General features: G+C 40.0%; 1 protein-coding gene across 1 annotated transcript in view; it reads right to left on the reverse strand.

Moving 5' to 3' along the window:
* The window catches only part of LOC135703520 (mucin-2), a 315489-nt gene extending 291420 nt beyond the window's left edge, over positions 1 to 24069 (reverse strand). Inside the window, exon 1 of the mRNA XM_065224751.1 lies at positions 23227 to 24069. The gene's annotated coding sequence lies outside the window, so the exon portion shown is untranslated. The remainder of the gene's footprint in view (positions 1 to 23226) is intronic.
* Between the last annotated feature and the right edge of the window lie 2920 nt (positions 24070 to 26989).

The following is a 26989-nucleotide window of genomic DNA, read 5'->3' on the forward strand; positions in this document are numbered from 1 at the left end:
TGAAAGACTTGGGCTCAAATCTCACCCCGGGCAAATCACAAATGACCTAAAATGTGTTAAACAAAACAAATAAACAATAATCATGATGAACTTCAATTAAATTTTAAACAAGACGTTAACAGCAGAACTTCAAGTTAAGTTGCTTTCATTTACAAAGTCTTGACTGCATAATGAAAGCACAATATGATGTCAGACTTATGTCGCGACATTTGAAATCAAAATGAGTTTTCATTATGATAGGAACTGCACACTTTAATATCGATTTGCTTTCATTTTGTTAACCGACTTTGCTCGGGCAGGGATCGAGTTAGTAGGCGCAACATTGTTATGCAGATCAAATCCTGAGGGACGTCAGACCAGCAAAAGTAAAGTAAGTAAGGAGTTGGGCCGAATACTCGCGGCTTATCCGGGGGTACATTGTCGAAGGATAGGATCAGGGGAGAAGCGTGGGGGTGAGGTTGCGTTGTCTCATCAGAGCGTTATCGCCAGTATGTACGGTAGTGCGGTTCTAGATTCGTCTGGAGTTCGATCGGCTATGGTGACCAGTGGGAGACGATGAGATGGAGGACAAGACAAACAAAAACTAATAAAGAGGTCTCAAAGGAATTAAAATCTTATACTAGAAATTTGCAGAAACACATAAATCGACTGCATATTTGCAAAGATCGCGAGTTCTCGATACGATTCTGATAGTAACATAGGGTTGTCTTCCTTGGGCCTCGAGGGTATTCAAAAGTTGCTCTTTAGTGTCGTCATTATCCGTACATTGCCAAACTGTTGTTCTACAACTTTGTTGAACATTACACCTGTCTATCTCGATTAACTAAACAGTTGGTATCTGGACCTCATCAACTTTATGGACTACCCTAATGTCTTGTACATAAAAATGTTGGTCAACATAAAAGAAAAAACTTTCCCGATATAACACTTTTTACCTCAAATTAGTGATTTAGGCACAAATAACTTATTCCACCTAAATACGGTTTCTGGACCACAGCGCAATCTGTGTAAAAAAAAGCCTTGCTTTGACTGTTCACTCCAGGTTTTTACAGGTAGTTATGCGTCACTTTTCCACCCTACCACTGGAAACACAACCCGAAAAATCACATCACACCATACAGTCCACAAATGCTCACCAGTCTTCCACATCAGCAAAACCCTATATAGACAAACACATGCACATTAAACTCTCGGCTGCTTGATCTTGTGCTGGTGAACAAAGCCTCCGCACTAGAGTGCAGTGTCGTCGAGGCATCCGAGCTTCTGATACATCTAGACGCCGATCATCCAGCGTTGGGAGCTTTCATTAATCGATCAGCTTCTGTTCTCTAAGAAGACACCGTTGATGTACAAAGCCTGGCCTCTCGTAGAACTGACTTCGTTGCATTGAATCACTCACTGGATCAGGTAGATTGGCAGTTCCTTGACTTGTGTTCGTTCATTGATGAAGCCGTTAACTACTTCGACGAAGTTGTGTGTGAGCCGATTAATATTGGATTGTGTGCCTCTGAGGAGACCAGCTCCAAATTCTTGCATAGTCTAATGCTCGGTTAGGACACTTGAAGCGTGTGAGATCGAAGGCTCTTCGCAAATACAGCCAGTCCTCGTAATCCATTTACCAAGTGGTTATTTTCGTTAGCAAGTAATGGTTACCGAATGTACAACCGTTTTCTATACAAGAAGTACTCAATACGTATGCAGACCAATCACCGGGAGTTTATCTAAGCGATAAAAAAGCCAACACTACTTTAGAAAAATGTAACCTCCTGGCAGAGCATTTCAAGAATGTTTTCAACGACTCAACGGCATCGTTAAGCCAAGTTACTCTCAGAGGCGCGATCAGTTTTGATATTTTTACGGTCACATTGGACCTCGTCGACGCTGCCATCCAAGAGCTGAAATTCTCGAACGTTCATTCCATCGTGTATACTCAAAAGATGTTCCACAGAGCTTTCCTTTCCGCTCTCAAAGCTATTCAAAATTTCTTAACAAAAACATGGTGTATTTCCTTCTCGTTGGAAATCTTCGTTCATGTTCCCGATTTTCAAGAAAGGAGACAAGCGAAATGTGGAGAATTACCGAAGATTTTTTTCTCTGTTCGGAACCTAACACCACTGAGACCAGTCATTTGATCTATTTTAGTATATCCTGTGTCCTTAGTTTAGTACATGTCGTATTACTCCATCACTATTGAGAAATGATGAAGTATTCGATTTTTTACAGTAGTCATTCTTGCCTTTATTGGAACCAGTCTTGTAAGTGGTCACCGTAGTCGACATATTTTCTGTGATAATCGACTGCCTTTGCTTCCGACACTTGCAAAACAAGCTATCAAATTACAGTACCAAACTAAAATGTCATATGACAGGCTCTGTCATACGACACTGTTGCCGAAGACCGTCACGAATGTATGTATTTTAGTTTCTCTCATAATAAGAGCTGCTGATGTTGTGCTTGTGTGAAATCTGAAAATAGCAACCTACGATGTCCTAGTAATAACATTTTTGATCAGAAATGGTTTAATTTACACCAATTTGAGGAATAAGAACGAAATCACACATGTCATATGATAGTTATTTGAAGATTTTCTTTTTGCTCGAATGTTATTCTACCGTTTGTGATGTGTGAGGAAGACGACGTTAGAGCATGAGTGTACGAATACAAACGGACTGTCGTGCACGACAACAAAGTGAGTGTCGTGAAAAAACGTCAACAGTTTCAACTCCTGGTTGGAACACCCTCCAAAGGCGCGCCTTTGTCAGTCAAAATTGGATTCCTTAGCAACAAAATTAAGGAATGACACCGATAATGACCATGCATTAGAACCCTAGTCTTAACCACTTAAAACTAGGGAACAACGAATAGAAGATTAGGAATCACATAGATGAAGACTAACTCATTTTTTCCTTGTTTTAAGATCATCATCGGTGAACAATAAGCCGAGTCTTGTCACTATCAACAAGGCATAAAAAGTAACAAGGACTAAGATGTGTTCCTTTGATCACCGGAATGTTACATGCCGTAACGTACCACGAAAAGGTGATCTATCCACGTTACGGGGCAGGTACTTCATTTTGTGTCTGCTCGAAAGTATTCGAGAAAATCATCAACGACACTTTATCTGTCAGCAGTATAAACTACCTTTTTCTTGACCAACATGGTTTCCACCCCAAACGTTCGGTCTCAACATACCTTGCTCCTTTGAATTCGGATGGATCAGGAGCACAGGTAGACGTCGTATACACGGATCTCAATGCTGCTTTTGACCGGGTTGATCAAGTCATTCTACTTGTCAAAATCGAGAAGCTCAGTGCCTCTCGTTGTTTTGAATCATATTTTACCGATCGAGAGCATTGTGAGAAAATCGTCTCTAATCAATCAAAATATTTTTCCAAACAACTCAGGCATTCCTCAAGGCAGTAATTGGGGACCGCTGCTATTCTCGATATTAATTAACGAAATCGGTTTGATACTTGCAACTAGCTGCCGGTCATTCTATGCAGACGATGTCAAGATGCACTGATTGCTTGCGGTTGCAGCACCTGATCGATAGCTTCGAATAGTGGTGCTCTAGGAATTTTCACACGTTGAGTGTTCAAAAATGCAATATCATTACCTTCCATCGTAAACAAAAACCTATTGCATTCAATTATACGATCGATTACCAACCTCTGCAACGTGAGGACAACGTTCGTGATCTAGGAATTACACTTGATTCTTTGACATTTAAGCTACATTACACGGATATCATAGCCAAAGCTAACAGACAACTCGGATTCATCTTTAAGATCTCTGATGAGTTTCGGAATCCTACCTGTCTGATAGCTCTATTTATACTGTTCTCTCTAGTGCGATCAATCTTGGAATTTGGTAGTAGTATGGTGTCCGTATGAAACAGTTTGAATAGCGACGATCGAGTTTGTTCAGAGGCAATTCCTTCGTTACGCTCTTCGCCACCTTCCTTGGAATGATCCAACGAACTTTCCACCCTACGAAGATCGTTGCCAACTTCTGGGTATTGAAATTCTTGAACGTAGGCGGAAGATTAAGCAGGCAGTTATTGCAGCAAAAGTACTGATAAGCCAAAGCGAAATCGACTCTCCCGCGAATTTGGCTAAATTCGAAATCTATGCACCTGAACGAGTTCTACGATCGAGGAGATTCCTTCATCTCGGACCCCGAGCAGCTAATTACGGATTACATGATCCAATACGGTTCATGTCTGCACGTTTCAATGAATTCTATGCTTTTTTCGACTTCAACTGCACAGCGGAAACCTTTCGTCACCGGATTCAACGTAGTCTGCGGGATAGGTGACGATACGGTTCGACACATGTAACTGCTTTCAATCAGCAAATTGTTGCAAGACGGTCAGTAGCTGTCCATTTAATGTACATACATCAGATGAATTTTGCTACACTGTCTCCTATTTTTGTTCCCGACTGATTCAAGGACAACTTCATGCCATAGGATGAGATTATTTTTTTATGCTGAAGACCATATTATTATTATTATTATTCAGTGTTTATTTTTATAATTGTTCTTTTATTGTGTCCTTTTTGATCTTGTTCCTTGTATTTCGAAAAGATATGCTCAGCAAAAAAAATAATTTTAAAATCACATCAAAGTGGATGCACTTCATTGGTGTCGAAAATATGGTGTAATATTACATTACGCTGCTTTTACTGCATTTGTTATTTTGCAAATAACATGAGATTTTCGACATGATTGAAGTGCATCCTCTTGAATGTGATATTAAAATTTATGTTTTGCTGTGTGGGGTTTTTAAGCCACATAGGCTTTTCCCATCAATCTTTATTTATACAACAAAAGTCCGATGAAGAGAATAAAAATTAAATACAGGCCGAGCGACTAGGATAATAGCTTCCCGTAGTGCGCATCATAAATCCCGATTTACACTCATGACACATCCCATCCCTGCGTGTCTGACACTGTTGATGATGATTTCCGATCTTTCACTTTAATCAGTGAAGTGTTAAGGTGAATCGCTGTGACATACTTATTCTCGGAACCACTTCGAAATTTTAAGTGCACAAATATCAGCTTCTACGACACGTGCAACATTCAAATTGTTACTCCTCGTTTGCTGCACTGCAGCATACATGAAGCAGCAATTTCAGGTGTAATGGGGCACTGATTTCCGAGATTTGTGTAATTGTAAATTCGAAGTGGAAGTGCATGTACAGCCTATGTAGCGGCCATTTGTGGGCTCTACAAGGAATCACCTTAAGCCCAAACACTGCATGTTCGATCGCGATCACGACATCTATTCGTTTTATCAATCTCACCACCCTTCACAGTGTTTCAAGACCCCCAAAAACGTGCGTTTTTAAATTTAGATGTGTAAACGAGAATTTAGAAGGATGGTGTCTTCAGAAGAGTTGGCGTGTTTTAAATGGGCTTTCTTTTGATTTCAAAATATCAGTGATCTATCCAACGCAACGTGAAATTTAAATTTATGGACTATCTTAAAACAAGTAGATGTCTGCAATGTTGTAGATCACCTTTTCGTGGTACGTTACGGGATGTAAGATCTACCACCGATTCCTAGTCCTGACTACTTCAAACTAGGGGAACAGGATTTTTCAGTAATAAAAGGAACACATCTTAGTCCTTGTTACTTTTTATGCCTAGGTTGAAGTTCACACTGAGAAATAACTAATCTTACACGATCTTTGACATAAAGGATGAGATGTAAACAAACATGTAAAATTAAGTGCCCCGAGACTGAAAAGATCAAAAGTATGTTCGATTGAGTTGAATTTCGCGTCTATTACTTGTGACTCAATTTTATGACAAAATTGACGCTCGTATATGTCAGTCTCAGAGCACCTAAATTTACATCAATTATTCTAAGTGTGTGGTTAAGACTACTTGGTTAAGAAACTATGCAGTACCGTGATTTCTCGCCATCAAATAGCAAAAGTAATAGAAGCATTAGTATAATTGTGTGGCAAGCACACACGAAACTTTATCAACCTTCACTTTTACACCTTATATTGACAGGACGTTAAATAACTATAATTCCCCAACTCCACCCGTCGAAACAGACTGATCGACATGCCATTAATTAACCCTCTCATTTTCCGCGAAATCCACGCAATTTTGGTTCACAGCTTGCATTCCCGTAAATCGTCCAATAAATTGCGCCATTTAACGGAACGTGTCCCAGCTACTGGGCACTTGTGATGCGAGGCCAAAATCGCGCGCGACCAGAATTTTTCGTGGCCCTCATTCTTCATCACCAGCCGCAACCGGGCAACTGACGGTGCAGAAAGTGAGCGAAAAAATGTTAATTATTGAAACATTTCCAACAAGTTTCACATTCGCATTCTTGATTTCTCTGTGCCGATCAACATCGGAAAGCTTCCTAAAGTTGATGATAATGAGAAAGCGAGCTCTGTGGAACGCTGGATGTTGAAGTTGATCGGGCTATTTTTGGGCAATTGGGGACCACGCCGGGTTTGCCATCAGTGACTTGATTTGCTCGCAACAAAACCGCATTGGGCCGTATTGGATTGTTGTTGTATGGAATGGATAACGGGGCAACGAGTGTTGCCCATTAGCAGAAAGGAATGGGTTCGCGTCTTCGTGGTGGCACATCAGGCAGTTTATGTTATTGGCTGTGGAAATACAAACCCGAACAAACAACAGGAGGTCCAAGATGATGTATTAATATCGGATTATTAACAAAACGGTTCTGAATGGGCATTCGGGAGTTCCATGTTCGGAGTGGGGGCGGTAACAGAATGGGTACAGTGAATTTACAGCTCCTATTCAATGAATTTATAATGTGTCCTGATTTGGGCTGTAAAAATGTGGCCAACAGGTGATAAATTTGTGTCCCAACGCAAAGACTTGAATCACGAACAAAGCACAATTGATTGGAATTTGGAAGGGGACTTTTTCTTCAGATGCAGAGTGGACGTTTGGTGATAAGCGACATGGGGAAGATTTATGTCTATGCAAATTGTGTGGGCAAGGTCTGAGTTTGGCTCCGTATTTGATGAGATATGGACAACTTTATGACAGATTTCACTCGACTGGAGAATTGATGCTCGTTTGGAAGAATGAAGGAATCACACCGCACACCGCACATCAGTGATTTTCTCGGAAAAAATTATTAACTTTTGAATAAAGCATCCAATCAGAATACTGTCTTGGGTAAAGTTGTTTGTATTAGTTAAGCGCTTCTTTTGAATAAATTAATTAGTTCGCAACTTGGTCGTAGAGATGGCGCGCGAATCTAACTTTTGATTAAAGCATCCTAGACATATGGTGTTTTCAACAAAGTTTTTTATCTATTAAAATAAAGGAAAGTTGCAGAAGACATAAAACTTCCATAACCTTTAGTTTCGGAGATATAGGGTATATTGAAAAATATGATGTCAAAATTCTTATGTGTTAACTTTTTTGTATATTTTCGTATGTTTGCTCTGGTTTCTGCATTTATTCCAACGAAAACAAACTTAGTGCGAATTTTCATTGAACTATTTGTGGAATTTATAGTGGTTTTAGTGAAATATCTTCGAAAAACATGATATTTTGCCTCTATTTTAGGTGGGTGGGATTCTCGAAAGGGCAGCTAAGGGCAGCTGAACTTTGTCTCTTTTGTTAGCTCATGTCATCGTCTAATATATACCAGAAAACTGAAGACATGATATTCGATGATTTTTTTAAATTTCACTTTATATATACCGATAAAAAAATCCTTTACATTGCAATGAACTGTTGCACAAAATGGAAAACATTATATAAATTTTTGACATGTCACAATTTTTAAATGCTGTGCTGAATTGGCTGGCGGCCATGTTTTTGATGCTATCATCTGCTTTTGACTATCTGCTTACTACACGATTATCCGTCCCTTTCCACCATGTATACGTCAGCTCAATCAGCTGCATTACCCAGGTAAAGTTGTATATGTGACATCATCGTACAAGCTGTGTGCTGCCGTGCCAACGTGATCGTGTACAACGTACAATTATCGATTACTTTTTCGAAGAGACGTATCAGCTTTTGTAAACAATGCATTTGATCATCGGTTTGGTGCTCATTCACGCATACTAAAACCACTATCATGCAGGAGAAAATTTCCCCTATCTGATGGTAGTGTTAGTATACGTGAGCGAGCTACCAGTTACACCAAACCGACGATCAAATGCATTGTTTACAAAGCTGATACATCTCTTCGAAAAAGTAATCGAGAATTATTAATGTGCGTCAATGTTTCAGTAGTTGGTATCCAGAAGCGTGAATTTTTTTCTCATCATAGTTCAGTGATCAATTTCCGGTGTTGCGCAATAATCCACAAAGTTGCTATAATGGATTCACCTTCAATGTATATTTTCAACAGTTGTTTATTCTATGCCATATGCTCAACATGCATTTCGTTTAGTGGTGTCTCAAAATTAATTTTAGTAAAGATAATAGATCACACAAGCACATCAAACTATTTTTCCAACCAGATCCATTAATTACAAGTCTGCGAAAAAGACCGACGAAAAATTCAGCCCAGTTGATAAAAAAAAATGCGAGGTATTGGCATTATTACAACCACCGGATTCATTTGACGATAATGACAATTAAGGACAACTGATTTCTAAATACTTTAACTTAAGAGATAGTTTAGTCTTCAAACCATTTCTGCTTCGGCAATTTAAAAAGTTTAACGAATAAAAATTATACATAACTGAAAGGTTTCCTTATTAGTAGAGATACTTGTAACGGTTTACAAAAGGTGAAATTAAAAAAAATCATCGAATATCATGTCTTCGGTTTTCTGGTATATGTTAGACAATGACATGAGCTAGCAAAAGAGACAAAGTCCAGCTGCCCTTAGCTGCCCCTACGAGAATCCCACATACCTAAAATACAGGCAAAATATCATGTTTTTCGAAGATATTTCACTAAAACCACTATAAACTCCACAAATAGTGTAATGAAAATTTGCACCTTGTTTGTTTTCGTTGGAATAAATGCAGAAACCAGAGCAAATATATGAAAATATACAAAAAGTTAACAAATAAGAATTTTGGTATCATATTTTTCAATATACCCTATATCTCCGAAACTAAAGGTTATGGAAGTTTTATGTCTTCTGCAACTTTCCTTTATTTTAATAGATAAAAAACTTCGTTGAAAACACCATACGTCTAGGATGCTTTATTCAAAAGTTAGATTCGCGTGCCATCTCTACGACCAAGTTGCGAACTAATTAATTTATTCAGAAGAAGCGCCTAACTAATACAAACAACTTTACTCAAGACAGTATTCTGATTGGATACTTTGTTCAAAAGTTATTATTTTTTTCCGAGAAAATCACTGATCTGCCCCAGTGTGCACCGATGGGGATTTAAAAGGATTGCTATTAAAGCTCACTAAAAGATGGCAAAATTCCAATAATTTGATACGAAAATCGTCAACAAATCTTCATGCTAACGAGCGTGGACCTGGGTAGAGGAGAGTTACAAAATCAGTGCAAAATAATATCTAATTTTGCTATCAATCTTATCATGTCATTGGTTAGTTGTGTGCTATAACATGTTAATAGCTTATTCTGCTATCAGAGCATAATTTTTTATTGTTATTCTGAACATTCTGAATGGATATATTTTATTAATCTTGGCTGGTGGTTAAACAGTTGTTTATTGATTTATCGTTTTAGTTTTGGTCTTTATTGGAGGAATAACCTGTATGAATTTAGATTTATTTTAGTGAAACCAGGCTTGCAATTGCTCATTACAGCTAAAATACTATTTTTCGGTATTATGAAACAATGGGATACTATAATGATAATTTTTATTTGTAAGATGCAAGAAGAGGTGGTAAAGTTTGTGCATGACATATAAAATTTGTCAATTTTGCTTTCAGAAGGTCACAACTAGCGATTAGCTGTAACGATGAGCAACGCGATGAGCGAGCAATCAGCGATCATAAAATCGCTAGTTGTGACCTTCTGAAAGCAAAATTGACAAATTTTATATGTCATATACAAACTTTATCTCCTCTTCTTACATCTTACAAATAAAAAATATAATTATAGTATCCCATTGTTTCATAATACCGAAAAAAAAGCATTTTAGCTGTAATGAGCAATTTCAAGCCTGAGTAAAACGTACGATTTTCAACTTTTTACCTAGTGGACGAATTTTAGTAAAATTAGTGGCATATGAATGACCTTTTTTATGACTAAAAATGAGCAAAATTTCAAAAAGCTTAATTCATTATATTTCAAGATTTTTTCAAAGGAAAGGCGTTAATCTCAAATAGCTCTTACTTTTAATAAACGCAACCAAATAAACCCAACACTGTTCCAATAATTGATAAATTTATGATGATTCAGCAGCCAAAAATTTAGAAACGTATCTCTTTAAATTGTGCTTTTAAACCTGGGGTCACATTGCGAATATCGAAACGAAAGACTTTTTGTACGAACGCTTGTATGAAAAAGTTTCTCGTTTCGAGATGCGCAATGTGGCCCCTGTTTTTTTTTCTCAAATTTAAGGACATCTGTACGCTTAATGTTGAGAGTTGAGATACACTGTATGTATATGTTCAGAGTGAGATTAAAAAAAAAATTAAATGTGTCAACAGTCTGTAGAATTCAATAATCGTTTCCTTTAAAAGAGTGATTAAATTACCCCAACTCAAACCGATTAGCGAGCCATTCGCTCAACATGGAAAGCACTCTAATTTCCAAACAAATTGAAACAAATTCCTCCAGCAGCAAGTCTCGGCCTCAAAAAAGACACTCGTATTTTCACTATTTAGCGTCAATCAATCTGTCACCCAAGATCATGTCCCCTTCCCCCAAACAAAGCCGGACATCTAATTCCGCCAAAACTATATGATAATCATTAAAAGCTGGATAAAAATCTCTAAGCACAGTTTTTATTCCTTTCTCTCTATTCTCTTTCATGTTTTTAAACATCGCCGGGCTCGTGATTTGTCAAGCAAGTTTACCGTACAAGTTTACCGTGTGAGGAGAGGAGAAGATGACAGGTTCCCAAATTTGTGCCTAATATCTGGCATTTCTTGTTTTCCCTCCAGGTGGTGGCTTCTGGGCGTAGGCAGGTAGCACTTAAGGCCATACACACAATATATTTCGTGATCGAACCACCCCGGCAGAAGCATTTCGAGTGACGATGCGTTACTCCGGTGTTTGGTGGGAACTTTGCGTGACTCGGTGGGATGGAATGGAAATAATTATCAACCAGGGATTCTCTTAGCTTAGCTTGCCTTAGCGCAGGTGCTGTGGATTCCCGGAAACCAAGTTCCCCATTATTCCGCATTCAAGTCTTCCACCAATTGGGTACAATGAAACTCAAATTTCTGAAGGAATAGAACCCAACATTTGAAGTAGCTCAAAACAACAAGCATTCCGAGAACAAGAAATGCTAATCCATGCAAATTGAAATGCAACAATTTAGCAATATGATTGCAAATCCAAACAAATCGTTACAGTGCGCGCCCAGAACGAGAACCACTATCGCATGGACCAGTCCAATCTGTCAACCATAAGTAACATATATGTCAGCTTTATTTCCAGTGCGCGCGATATCCAATTAACACTAGTAGGTACCACCAAGTTGAACCGTTGTTGGTTGCGTTGTATGTTGAGCAAAAAGCTTTTGGGCAAAGATTTACCATACTTGCACTGCTGACGTGCGTCGTAGGGTGCAGACACTTAACCTCAAAAAAAAGTTGATCTCCTCGCCGCAGACCCGGCTCGGGTGGAGCGACTGCTTTTAGCTGAGTGGAGTGGAGGATCAGCATCTCAGTACCTACCAAATTGACTGCACACTTCCAGTGGGCGTCTAAATTTATGCAACATTAACACGTTCTTGTAAGAAGTCTGCTCTGCGGTTTTACTCTGAATCTCCACTTGAAATACAAACTGGCAAGAGGTGTTACCCGTATTGTGTGCTTGTGTATAACGCAATTAGCAACATACTTGGGACCTCTTTGGGTTCTCTTTCGACCACCACCAATCGGGGGAGACTGTCTGTCGCAGTTAAGAGGTTCAGCTTCTATGTGGGTGACAACCGCTAAAGTGTTGAAACCTAGCTGAATAGCTGGTCGGACAAACAGATGTGTAAAGTTGATTAAACGATTGATATCATAAGCAGCTTTCATTCAACCAGGTACTCCATCAATTGGTTTCTTATCTGAAAGATTCTTATGTCCAAATGTTGTGCGAAGTAGACGCATAACAGCTTCAATTAGCTATTCATTGCACTGGCCTAGTACACTCAGGGTGTCAACTACCTGTAAAAACCTGGAAAATCAGGAAATATTAGGGAATTCATTTTTAGACCTGGAAAATCAAGGAATCTCAGGGAATTTAATGCAAATGGAAACGAAATTCGGTTCCTTCATTTTGAAAAATATATCAGTTACTATGCATCATCTGAAATGGTTTGGTTTTCTGAGCACAACGATATTTTTTCGATCACATTTACTTACATCTCGATTTTTTCATCTACATCTAAAGCAAAATAATTACTTCACTGTTTGACAAAAAACTAACGAAATGACAGCTCACTTCCATACAAAGTACCACAGAGGGGCACTAAGATGGTGATTTCTGCTAATGCCCCTCGGCGATAATTTAGTATGGAGCAGAGACGATGTTAAATTGGCGTTGACGGCACCGTCGAAAAATTTGCTCTTTCAGCAAATATAGACAGTTTCTTATGGGAATTTTCGGTGGAGTGAAAGGATAGTACAAAGTCCGCCATGTTTCACGCACAGTCTGACGTTTGCTTATGGATTTTCTCATAGGAGTAAAGAGCTACAGAGTCGCCGTCAACGCCAATAAGAGATGTACGAAGACTGAAACTAAAACTTCCAATCGAACCGTCAAACGTGTTTCCAATCGAGCATTGTAAATAAAAACGAAGCCGGCGCCGGTGGTGTAGTGGTAAGCGTGACTGCTTTCTAACACCCCGATGGGTCTGGGTTCAATCCCAGCCGAGGTCGGTGGGATTTTTCTGAGGCATAAAAATCTCTGGTCACGTCTTCCTTCGGAAGGGAAGTAAAGCCGTTGGTCCCGGCCCATGTGTGTTGAATGGGTGCGATATCCTACGCAGGTGTGGAAGCTGCCTTCCTGCACATTCGATTGCCGTCAATGGATGGCAATCGATGTCCGTCGGTGATTGGCACTAGATTGCGGAACAGAGACCGACGTTAAATAAAGGAAAGAAGAAGAAAAGAAGAAGTAAAAACGAGCGCTTCACGAGGAAAAGCGTGGGGGTATTGAGATTGAGGTTGAAATGTAATTTTTGAAATTAAAAAATAATTATAAATAAGTTTGCGTAGAAAAAGTATAAATCGTCAATCAAGACAGGCCTATTATAACCCTAATAAAATTTTTATGTTTATTTTACGACCTGTTCAGGGTATAAACCAAACCATTTGTGTAATAGTTCTACTATTCAGCAGGTTATCGTTCAAATCCGCAACAATTTCAAAAACTGGAACTGCACCCGGAATTCGAATTGTAGCTAAAATTTAATAAACTACACAGTAAAAAAACATCATGTTCATGTAAAGTGATTTGCTGTTGAATTTGCACTACTTGCCAAACAGTGCAAATCGATGTGCAAATCCCTTGGAGGAGATCATATCGAATCACGATGAAATCAACAGCAAATCACTTCATTTCAGATTGTATTGCACATCGTTGTTGATGTGCTGTGCTTTGAACTCGAAATGTCAAGCATACTGATATTAAACATCTATCACTTTAAATTTAACTAAGTTATCCTTGGATCATTATCATGTTGCTGAATATGGATTTAAATAATATATTGCCTTGTTCATACTGCAAGCTTTGTTATATCAGGCATAACATTTGATAACGGCACAAAAGCATTTGTAAACAACCTTTCTAAGGCCCTTTACACGCGAACCAAAATACGCCCACGCAAACCAATACCATTTTCGGAAAGGTGATAGTTGCCCCTATCCGATGATGTTGTTGGTTTGCGTGAGCGTACTTTGGTTCGCGTGTAAAGGGCCTTAGAAAGTTTGTTTACAAATGCTTTTGTGCCGTTATCAAATGTTATGCCTGATATGTTATTCAGAATATATTTCATATTACTACCCAGATCACATGTGTCCAAGTGACATTGAACAGCATTACAAGGCTTGTAGTAGAAGTAACATTGAGCAATCAATTTGATAAGTTTGACAATATTTTGTAATAGAACTTATCTGAATAATTCACTATTATTGACTACAGAAACAATTTCGTTATATTCGCGCTCATTATTTCGGGCGGAAATGGAGAATTAATTATATGATTTGGTAGTAGCTATACTGAAGATCCGAGAGATGTCACCCCTTCAGTGGTAGGAAAATCATTTTTGCAGTATGGAGAATATCAGAAAATCCACGATTTGTGACTAAACATGCTTTCACAGAAGAAAACAAATAAACGAGTGTTTACCTTATCACCATAGTAATGTACTCGTGCAATTTTTGTGCTTCTAAAACTGCCCATAAAGACGATAATGAATAAAAACTGAAAATTTTCATGCACTTCCAAATGGTTTCCTACCATTCCCATACATTCGAAGTGACTGACCCTCTGGATGTGGATGATGTCAAAAACAACAAAACATGATTAATTATCGCTTTCTTGCTTAATTTGTTGTTGACTTGCCATGTGCGCTTTTGACATTTGCTTCCAAAAGCAAAACTAATCAAATTCAATGGATGAAAACAGTGGTGCCAATTCGAATGATAATCATTTTGATTTGAAGGTGTTATACAGTACATATTTTTCAACGACAAATCACTTTGTTTCAAAACGCAAATCACTTGAAAATCAATGATAAATCACTTGGATTCGTAGTGTCGCATGACAGACTGAGTCAAGTTCAAGAGCATTTGGATTAGATTTGACAACTTTTTACCGTGTAGTTTAAAATCGACTTTCACGTAAACGGCAAGTCTATAATCAATATGGTAGATTAATTACTCTACATAAGCGAGAGTTTTCCGTCACGCTTTTACCAAGAGGAAACCGACAGATTTGAAACCACTTTACTCTGACGAGGCTGTCGTTAGGATACCAGAAGAAAGTGACATTGTGTCTCGTTTTATTCGGTGTATTTTTACAGAAGGATACCATGCACTTCAATGTAATATTTTAAATAATGACTAGGGTAAACGCTCCTATAGTTGCGGTACGTTAGAAGCATTAGGTTCCTATAGTTGTGTATTGAGTCTCCATGCACAACTATAGGAACCTAACGCTTCTAACGTACCGCAATTATAGGAGCGTTTCCCCTATGGATACAGTCAAAAAAGTATTCGTTTTTTCGTGACGCTGAAGCAGAAGACAGTCGCTCAAATTAAAAGTCACTCGAAGTAAACACAAAATTGCGGGTTGCCAAACCTTGCAGACAAAATAACATAGTTGGCCGGGCAACCAGATTTACATGTATTCTCTCCGCGCGTCTCTGGTCTGGAACAGTTCCAGACAAAATAGCGAAAACAATTGAAACAGCTTTGAAAAATATACCGATTTGTATACATCATCTGATAGAGCTTCGTTTTCTGAGCACAATGATATTTTTATCAATCCCGTAGACATTCATCTCGCTTTCTAAATCAAGATTTAATTTTTTTCGTTGACAGCTCGCTCCCTTACAAAGTCCCACCAAGGGGCGCTAAGATAGTGATTTTTGCTTATGTAATCGTACTTATTTAAAATAGTTCCAGTGTACCAAAATTGATGAAATTTTGGAATTCGGTTCCATTTTTAATGCAGATAACGAATATGTATTCAGCTCAATACCCCCGATCGAACTTCTCCGATTTGTATGAAACTTTGCGTAATTATTTTTTATGAGCAATGATTCACATTCCTACTAAAATTCGGCCATTTTGAATTTTGTAAATTATCAAAATGACGTCCTTAATTTTTTTCAAAAACTGTAGCGCGGAAACGGCATTTCTGATCGAACTGACGACTGCGGCGAAATTGCAGAGAAAAATAATGTTTTTCTGGGAAAAAATAACCAACACATGTTTTTTGTTAGCCGGCGCCGGTGGTGTAGTGGTAAGCGTGACTGCTTTCTAACACCCCAATGGGTGAGGGTTCAATCTCAGCCGAGGTCGGTGGGATTTTTCTGAGGCATAAAAATCTCTGGTCACGTCTTCCTTCGGAAGGGAAGTAAAGCCGTTGGTCCCGGCCCATGTATGTTGTGAATGGGTGCGATATCCTACGCAGGTGTGGAAGCTGCCTTCCTGCACATTCGGTTGCCGTCAATGGATGGCAATCGATGTCCGTCGGTGATTGGCACTAGAGTGCGGAACAGAGACCGACGTTAAATAAAGGAAAAGAAGACATCCTGATGAATGTGGGCGTCTACTACCGAAGACATGTTTTTTGTTAGGTAATAATTAAAAATAAAATTTAAAAACTAAAATATCTCCAAATATTTTCTTTGCTCAATATTTGAAATTGTTCTAATAAAAAAAAAAAACTTTCAACAACTGAACGTGCGGTGAAACTTTGAGCCTCATTTCAAAAGCAGTTTCAATTAATCTTATTTTTAAAACACTATCCGCCTTGTATAAAAATAATCGAGTCTTACCATTGTGGTGAAGTTTTCCTTGTTTGGTAAAAATTACCGAAGTCGGTTATAATTTCTATTTTTATTTTCCTTCTTTTAAATGCTATTCGCTTTTTCTTTAAAGTTTTAATGGCATAAAAATTCAATCATTTTAGGCAACTTTTCCTTCTTGTCAACATGAGCAGGTCTTTCTACTGAAATGTTGGTGGTCTTGTAATTTCTTTTGAGAACTGCTACTTGAAAGTTTGATACGATTATTATTTTTTCTTCTTTTAAAAGCTATTTGCTCTATTCTTATATCAGAGACGAACCAGACAACGGCTGAAATTCTCTGTAATAAAGAAATCAATCAATCAATCTATTCTTAAAACTTATTTCATCATAATTAAATGATTTCAGGAAATTTGCCTTTCTTTTAAAAATCAGCTAGTTTTAATTTTTTTTGTCATTGTTGACCTTGTGGATAAAATATGCAGTCAGACTTCTTTTGAAAGTTACTGGTTTATTGTAACAAACAGACACAGCACATAGAATATTTTTCACTGTAAAACATCGTCACTAAAACACTAAGGCCATCTAATGTACACACTGGGCAGTACGCTCAACAGATGGTGGTAGTGTGTAGACGTCAAACGCAAGGGAATTAACTATGCGCACCACAGGCGGCAGTATTACCAACTAACTTACTGACCAATCAACCTAAGGCCTTTTTGTCCTCTGCTGTCCGAAGAAGTCATCTCCACTCTACTCGATCCATGGCCACAATTCGCCAGCATGTAGTCTGCGAAGGGTCCGCTGCGCGCCTCTTCTTCTTGATCGTGTTGGTTCGCTTTTTAGAACCATTTTCACTGGGTCGTCGTGCGGCATTCTTAAGACCGAAGTCGCAAAATTTTTGAAATGTAGACGATGGATGGTTCTCCCAGCAGGTGGTGCAATTCGTGGTTCATTCGCCTCCTCCACGTTCCGTCATCCATCTGCACTCCACCGTAGATGGTACGCAACACCTTGCGTTCGAAAACACCACGCGTTGGTCCTCCACGAGCATAGTCCAGGTCTCGTGGCCGTAGAGGACCACCGGTCTAATCAACGTCTTGTAGATAATCAACGTCGAGAGGCGGCGAATTTTATTCGACCGGATTGTCCTGCGGAGTCTAAAGTAGGTACGATTCCCTGCTATTATGCGTCTTTGAATTTCTCTGCTGGTATCCTTTTCGGCGGTCACCAGTGAGCCCAAATACGAGAACTCATCGACCACCTCGATTTCGTCACCGTCAATCTGAACTCGGGGTGGAAGGCTAACATTGTCTTCTCTAGAACCTCTTCCTCTCATGTATTTTGTCTTCGATGCGTTGATGGCAAGTCCAATCCGCCTAGCTTCAGCCTTCTGTCTGATGTACGTTTCCGCCATAGTCTCAAAGTTCCGTGCAATGATTTTGATGACATCGGCGAAGCCAAGAAGCTGGATGGACTTCCTGAAGATCGTGCCACTCGTGTCTATCCCAGCTCTTCTGATCAAACCTTCTAACGCGATGTTGAATAGCAGACACGAAAGTCTATCACCTTGCCGTAGCCCCCTTCGAGATTCAAAGGGACTCGAGAGTGTCCCCGATACACGAACAACGCACATCACTCGATCCATCGTCGCCTTGACCAATCGCGTCAGTTTATCCGGAAATCCGTACTCGCGCATAATCTGCCGTAGCTGATCTAGATCAATTGTGGCGTATGCGGATTTTAAATCGATGAACAAATGATGTGTGGGCACGTTGTATACGCGGCATTTCTGCAGAACCTGCCGAATCGCGAATATTTGGTCCGTGGCAGCGCGGGCACCCATGAATCCCGCATGGTATTGCTCCACGAACTCTCTTGCACTTGGTGACAGGTGGCGGCATCGAATTTGGGAGAGTACCTTGTAGGCGGCGCTCAGCAGTGTGATCGCGCGGTGGTTGTAGCAATCCAACTTGTCGCCCTTTTTGTAGATTGGACATACGACACCTTCCATCCACTCCTCCGGTAATATCTCCTCCTCCCAAATCTTGGCAATTACCCAGTGCAGCGCTCTAGCCAGTGCTCCACCACCGTATTTTAATATCTCACTTGGTAGTTGATCTACACCAGTAGCTTTGTTGTTCTCCAGCCAACCGATCTCCTCCTCAACTTCTTGAAGATCAGGGGCCGGTACCCGAGCAAAGTCGGTTAACAAAATGAAAGCAAATCGATATTAAAGTGTGCAGTTCCTATCATAATGAAAACTCATTTTGATTTCAAATGTTGCGACATAAGTCTGATATCATATTGTGCTTTCATTATGCAATCAAGACTTTTTAAATGTAAGCAACTTAAGTTGAAGTTCTGCTGTTTACGTCTTGTTTAAAATTTAATTGAAATTCATCTGTCGTTGAACTAATGATTATTGTTTGTTTAATTTGTTTAACACATTTTAAGTCATTCGTGACTTGCCCGGGGTTAGATTGGAGCCCAAGTCTTTTAGCTTGAGAAACATGAATGGTAACCATTTACTCCAAGCCCGTATTCCGTTAAACATTATGAATGCAAAATCAGTAATCAAATTGATTTCATTGAAAGCAGGATTAGTTTTCCGTTTGCTTCAACAGTGTAAAATTTTGCTCTCATTTTTGCTGTGTTAACCGTTAAGTCAACCAAAATGAGATCAACTGGAGTATTCAAAATAAGTTACATCATAACAGCAAATTTTGATTACAATTTGATCTTCAGCTTTGCTCGGGTAGCCTGTCGTTTTCTGCGCGTGCTCCAAGGTTTGTTGCCGTGCCACCTTCGTTTTCTATTGCATCACCGTTGAGGTGCTCGTCATAGTACTGCTTCCACCTCTCAATTACATCACACTCTTTCGTGAGAAGGAGTCCAAGTCCTTGCACATCTCGGCTTGCGGCACGTAGCCTTTGCGCGAACTATTTAGCTTCTTGTAGAACTTCCGTTTGTCGTTTACGCGGTACAGATTTTCCATCGCCTCGCGTTCTCGGTCTTCCTGCTGACGCTTCTTCCTTCGGAAAACCGAGTTTTGTCTGTTCCGCGCTTGTCTGTATTTAGTTTCGTGCGGTGTTGCAGCATTCTCGCCCGTGCTGTACTCTTCTCCTCTACTAACAGTCAAACCAGTTATTTCTTCGGTCCGGGATCGCAGTACCTAGTGCCGGTGCAGCAGTACTACCAACAATCAATACGAAACTAACGATTTCAAATTGGCTCACTACTTGACTAGCCTATTGATCCCAAGCAAATCGATTAACGTACCCCTTCTAGTTGAAATTCTAGCACTACACTATGTTTGTTTTGATTCTCTATGAATGTTTGACCGATAAAATGAGGGGTACGTAGATTTACCTATGTTTCGAGGGGTGAATCGATTAGCTTGGGACCGAAGATAGTACCAGAGCTGAGCCAAAAAGTTGAGCACGTTTCTTCGAGACCTACTAGTCTTAGAGTTACCTCTATGGTACTACCTATGGCGGAACGGATGTCCCTCCAGCCATCTTCAAGAGTAGCTGCGCCAAGCTGCTCTTCCGTGGGTAGTGCAGCTTCCAGCTGCTGCGTGTTATCTTGGACAACCGTAATTGCTCAATGTTGAGTCGCGGCGTTCGAATTCGACAGGTGTTATGCACAATCGAGAGTTTTGAGCGCATGATGGATACTGTAACTAAGTAGTGGTCCGAATCTATATTCGCACTGCGGCACGTACGGACGTTGATAATGTCGGAGAAGAATTTACCGTCGATTAGAACGTGATCGATTTGGTTTTCTGTGTGTTGGTCAGGTGATCTCCAGGTGGCTTTGTTGATATCCTTGCGGGGGAAAAAGGTACTTCAACTACCATACCACGGGAGGCAGCTACCATACACATGCTCCAGCTGCGCATAGTACGCTTCTTTCTCGTCGTTGGGTCTCCCTTCGTATGGGCAGTGCACGCTGATGATGCTGTAGTGGAAGAAACAGCCCTTGATCCTCAACTTGCACATCCTCGCGTTGATCGGCTGCCAACCAATCACGCATTGGCGCTTCTTACCCAGCACTACAAAGCCGGTTCCCAGCTCGTTGGTGGTGCCACAGCTCTGGTAGAAAGTAGCTGCTAGATGCCCACTTTTCCATACCTTTTATCCCATCCAGCAAAGTTCCTGCAGTGCTACGACTTCGAAGTTGCGTGGTTAAAGTTCGTCATAGATTAACCTATCGCAGCCCAGGAAACCGAGCGATTTGCATGTTCCGAGTTTCCAATCGTAGTGCTTATTTCGTCGCCGTACTACCAACTAAGAAAAATTTAAATTGACCGTTAAATGCGTGTTCGATGAAAAACATGCAAGTGTTATGTCTGTTTGTCTGTGGTGCTATCTTTTGATGGTGACATAATAGTCGCAAGTTGTTCATCGAACAAGCATTTCACGGTCAATTTAAAAGTATCGTTGTTGGTAATACCGCCACCTGTGGCGCGCTTATTCAATTCCCTTGTGCTTGACTTTACACACTACCGCCATCTGTTCAGCGTACTACCCACCACACTGTACTCAACAGATGGCGGTAATGTTTTAACGACGATGTTTTACAGTGAGAAATATTCAATGTGTTATGTCTGTTTGTCTGTGGTTTCTGTATTATTAATTAATCTTAAAATTTTATTAATCCCCCTAGACGTGAGACCAGAAATTAACTTCTGCCATTTTTTAATATCGGTGTCATAATCATTGTCGTAAGGAAGATTGCTGAAGACACTTTCCATATGCATGTTTTAACCAGTAAAATTTAATGTTAAATGTTTGTTTCGACCCCTGAAAATCAGTATTTGGTCATAGCATTTGTTGATATGACTAAACAAGTTATGTATGTTCTAAAAAGTTGTTCAGTGAGCTAAAATTCACAAGTTTGTAATGCGCATTTTGCACCAAAGTAGACTCCTGCGCTGAAAATAATACCTCAGAACTTTTTTCGCTCAGGCCAGTAAAAAATTAAAAAAAATTAGATAGCATTTCCGGAGTGATTTGAGATTTGGGCGTAATTGCTTTTGTAAACAAACACGTCAATTACTGATTTCTCTTGAATAAAAGCTCAATCTCACAAACAAACTATACCAAATGATAGAGGAATCATTCCTCTACCTCATAGTGTTATTACTTTTCGAGATTGAGCTTTTATTCGCGAGGAATCAGTGATTGACGTGTTTGTTTACAAATGAAATTACGCCCAAATCTCAAATCACTCCGGATTTCCAACCAACTCTGACAATTATTTATTTTTAAAAGTATATTAACGCTAGTATGTCGTTAGGATATGGGTCATTCCAGCTCCAGTGGGTATCCCACCTGTGGTCGATGTCACCTATTTGAGCCAAACTTGGCCAAAACGCTTATTTTGGCATTTTGAACAAACGCCTTTTTTATTTTGCTCTGAAGTGCCTAGATCCCTCTCGACTACAAGCCTGGATTTTCGAGATTTAAAAAAAAAAATTCAGAAGAGATTACTCTACAACCAAATAAACTATTCGTGATCTTAGAACGTCAATTTGTTGTTTTTTTTTTAATGTAGATTTTTATATGTGTAACCACATTTTGTATTTGTTATAGTAGCTACGGTAAACAGGCTGATTACCGCCAGGTATCCAAAATGGCCTATTTTCAGCATGGGCGGGATTTTTTATTTCTTAATATTTTGGGTCAAATTTTCACCGCACGTTGGAAAACTATTCTACTTGATGTGTTTCCAAGGGCAAATAATTTGGACAAATCGTTTTTGAGATATGACCAGATGAGTGAGTGGTAGTTTTGAACTTTTGTGGTGGAAAATCAATGCCTTTTATTTTTTTTTATTTCTTGAATTCCTCCACGATGGCACAATAAATGTTATTTTTCACATGTTCTGGGCAGGATTCTCATTAAATAAAATCATAACTAGCTCATTTATTTACTTCTGTCCATAATTTAACAATTTGGATACCTGCCGGTAATCAGCCTGTTTACTGTAGTTACTATAACAAAAACAAAATGTGGCTACACATATAATAATCTACATTGAAAAACCAACAAATTGACGTTCTAAGATCACGAATAGCTTATTTGGTTGTGGAGTAATCTCTTCTGAAAGTTGAAATTTTTAAAAACCTCGAAAATCCAGGGTTGAAGCCCTGAAGGATCTAGGCACTTTAGAGCAAAATAAAAAAATCTTTTGTTGATAATGCCAAAATAAGCGTTTTGGCCAAGGCCCACTTGAGCTAGAATGACCCATTGTAAAATGTAATGCTTTATTACATTCAAAGAAAATATTTTTTTAATTTCTACTGGCCTGAGCGATAAAAAATCAGAGCAATTGGTTTCAGCGCAGGAGTATATTCTGGTGCAAAATCCGCAATATGTTTCATTAAATCAATTATAATTTGATGGAAGGAATTTATTTTGAGCGAAAATAGAGCAATTTTATCCGAATCCCGAAGGCAAAGGCGCCACTTTTGCCACCCTCCAAAAATTTTCGGATTCCCATTTAAAATATATGTAATGTCATCAAATTTTCGAATGTGATATTATTCAATTGATTGTCTAGTTGCAAGATTTAATCATATCTACGGTTTAATTTAACTATCGACACAACCTACCTCACAAGTATTAAACTCCGGTTGTCTTCACAGACGGATTTAGCGCCTCAATGCAGCAACAGCCAAGTGGTTGGCGGAGCAAGAGGTGAGAGACCGCGCAAACTGCGGGGAACTTTGAATCCGTGTGCCTATTAGAGAGACCATCAAGGTCTCCGAGGACACCTACGCGTGCACTGACGACGTCGTTGTCGTCGCAACGACAGTCTACAGTCGTTTCACTCCGTGTTGTTTTACCTTTATGTATTCAAATCAAAAACGACACAGCTTCCTTTTAATCCACGCTCATACAAAGACAGTACTTATAATCCGCTTAAGACAAATCACACGAATATACACTGTCGTTACATGCGACATATGGCGCACTCGTAAAGCGTCTTCCCATGGGATAGGGATGGAATTTCCTAAACGAAGGCAAGCTTCAACTCGTCCCCTTTTCTACTAAGAATTTTGGATACGAAACACTCTATCATGCATCTCCCAAATACATGACACACCCGGTTGAAACCCGCGCTCAAAATGTCACCACACTATCGCCGATTTTGGAGCTGGACACTTCCTTATACACAAATAAGCACAGCGTTTATCAGTTCGATATCGTAAATTTTCGTCTGTCCAAAAAGTGCGCGCTTTTACCATTAAACGTCGATATTGGCCATCAGCCAACGTAGTCAGGATCACGTTCAGTCCAAAACAAAAATCCAATTGACTTTAAGTGCTTGCGAATCGCCCTGCGGCCGAGTGAAAACTGACATGGACCGTTGCTGGCGAAAAGTTCCAAAAGATTTCTGAGTTTTTAATGAACTGCCTTTCGTTTTTGGGCAACACATGCCCGCCACGGCCACCACCGCCGTCGCCACGAAACACGATCAACCACCACCACGCGCGGGAGGAGGCGTGCGTGGTTTTCTTGTGAAGTTGCTCGACTGTCGCACAAATCAATCCCGAATTATATTCGCGTTTCGGTTGCTTTTAGTCATCCTTCGGTTGGGGTTGTTTTTGAACCTGACTTTGGATATCAAGCTGGGACACAAAAGCCGAGTAGGAACTCCCTTACATATAGCACTGTTGTTGCTCCGGTGTACGGAATATGTAATAACGCGGTCGGTCGATTGCGCGGTTGTACTGGAACTGTGCCAACTGGAATAACCGGAGGTTGCGAGAACTCGAGCTCGGCGGGATTGATTCTAATGCGATTTGCACTCCCACGCGACCGCGGGTTCCATAGCGACGATTAGCATCTGAATCGACAAACGACAGTATATTAGTCAGATGGGAGTAATGAGTATGGGCCGTATGAACTTCAAGGGTTTGACGAGGAAAAGCAAGTCCGGAAGTGTGAACTATAGGCATTATTGAGAATTAGGTCCCCTATACCCCGGATGAAAAAAAATCTCATTATTGATCGGATAGATATGGTTCAAATCGTCCTTTGATTGTGATTCCACTTCGAGAAATTTATTTTATAAACCCACAAACCCATCTTGCGCCTTTTTCCTGCTTCTTAAAAATACAAATAAATGGATCAAGGATCCCATAATTTTTTTTCTCGAAAAATAAGTATGAATTGAATTAGCAAGAGCACGGTCCAATTCTAACCTCCTTTCCTTACTCTACACTCTTTCGTCTACCTCGATTTTTGACGTAGGACTACGTCTTCGTGGGCTATACTGAAGTGCAAATCAAAAAAATGTGTAACGAAATAGTGTTAGGTTTTAAACGCTTATAACATTGTCATTTATTGGTGGATTTAAATTCTTTTCTCACCCTTTGATTCAGAATTGATGTAAGATTCGTTTGTATTGAAGATTATAGAAAATTATAATTAGTAAATTATTGAAAATTGATCAAACTTTTAGGTCGCAATCTACCAATCACGTACTCGTTTGCTATGACTATCGAGTGAACAGAGAGAGACGACACGAACACACGTAAAATTTATATTGACTTGATTTGCGTCTCACCTCATTTGACAGATCTGATCGCTCGTTTACCAAATTGAATTGCGGACAAATGAAATGCTCCAGTGGCATGTCGGTTCATCGGTGGTTAGACGCCGTACACGGCTGATGAGACTAACTCAAAATTGAGTAGGATTTCTCTAAAAATAGAAGAAAGTGAGTCAAATTTTCCTAGGACATGTGTCCTAGGTAGTAACTTGAAAAGCCATGTGTGTCCGTTTCCTTGATCCCTGTTGAGTAAAGTTGAATTACGTTGTTTGTTGACCTCGAAGCTTTCTGCCACATCCAATTTCCATGGTGTAGATACGGTTCGTAAAATCGTGATGTCCTCCGTCGATAGTTGGTGGTCCTCTGTGAAGATGTTTTCTGCAACCTTTGATTTGAAATCATATGTCGCCGCCGGGAAGATGTGTTCTGCAACCTTTGATTTGAAATCATATGTCGCCGCCGGGATTTTCTGAGGCATAAAATCTCTGATCACGCCTTCCTTCGGAAGGGAAGTAAAGCCGTTGGTCCCCGGTTCATGAGCTGATAGGTCGATAGAGTGTCCAAGGTGTAGGAGCTGCCTCCCTGGCATCGGTTGCATTGGTGCTCAGCACGGAAAACAAGATCGACGGAAAACAAACAAACAAACATTTTAATTCTTATAAATATATCACGGAATTTCTGACGCAGCGTCTCGCGTGCAAAGTGAAAATCAAACAGGGAAGCAACACGATTGAAAACCCTTTGTAGCCCATTGATAGCACCGCACGAACTATAGTTTGTACGACGAAAAGGTATTCTCAGCTTTGCGTTGTTACGGAGTACTCGTGGTCGAACGTTAACGTCGATTTGTTGTAGAATAGAAGGACCATCGATTCTGCCCTGAAGAATGTCTGCCACAAACAGGGCCCTTGTCATATCTCTTCGACTCCACAAAGGATCCAGGTGAATAAACTGGCACCGACTTTCGTAGCTTGGAAGGCGATGAGAGGATCCCTCCAAGGAAATCGTCGAAGGGCAAACCAGATGAATCGTCGTTGAGTAGACTCTACTCTTTGTGCACTGTTTTGGCAATTGGGATTCAATACAGGGCAGCAGTATTCTAACACCGACCGGACGGGGGAGCAGTAAAACGACTTCAAACAGTAGATGTCCGTGAAACTTTTAGCTATCCTGAAAATGAAGCCGAACGTTCTGGATTCCTTTGTCAATCACGTACGAGATATGCTGGTTGTATGTGAGTTGACAATCTAATATGACTCCCAGATCCTTAATGTGATTCTCACGATGTACGTAGGATCGCCTTCTAGGATATAACTGAATGTAATTGGATGTTTCTTCCGTGAGAACGTGATTACTGAACATTTTGTTGGATTGGCAACCATGCGGTTCAGTTGGCACCAATTGGCAAAAGCGTTGAGTTGGAGTTGGAGCAGGTGGCAGTTAGCGATGGCTCGGATTCGGAGATATATTTTCATGTCGTCTGCAAACGACAGTCGTGGACCGTCGAGGACGAAATTGACGTCGTTGAAATACACAAGAAATATCAACGGGCCGAGTTCGCTATCTTGCGGAATACCCGAAGTGGCAGGGAACGAAGGAGATCGGCAGTCGTCGATTACAACTTCCAACTGACGATCAGATAGATAGGATGCGAACCATCGTAGGAGACTGCCGTTATACCGAGCCTATCCAGTTTGGCGATCGCTATAGGATGGTTCAACTTGTCGAAGGGGGCTGATAGGTCAGTGTAGATGACATCTGTTTGCATATGGTCTGTCATACTCTCCAGATTGGAAGTTGTCGACCGTCCTGCCATG

Source organism: Ochlerotatus camptorhynchus, unplaced genomic scaffold, assembly GCF_037179485.1.
Source record: "Ochlerotatus camptorhynchus isolate MF236.1 unplaced genomic scaffold, CSIRO-AGI_Acam_v1.1 ptg000215l, whole genome shotgun sequence".
NCBI lineage: Eukaryota > Metazoa > Arthropoda > Insecta > Diptera > Culicidae > Ochlerotatus > Ochlerotatus camptorhynchus.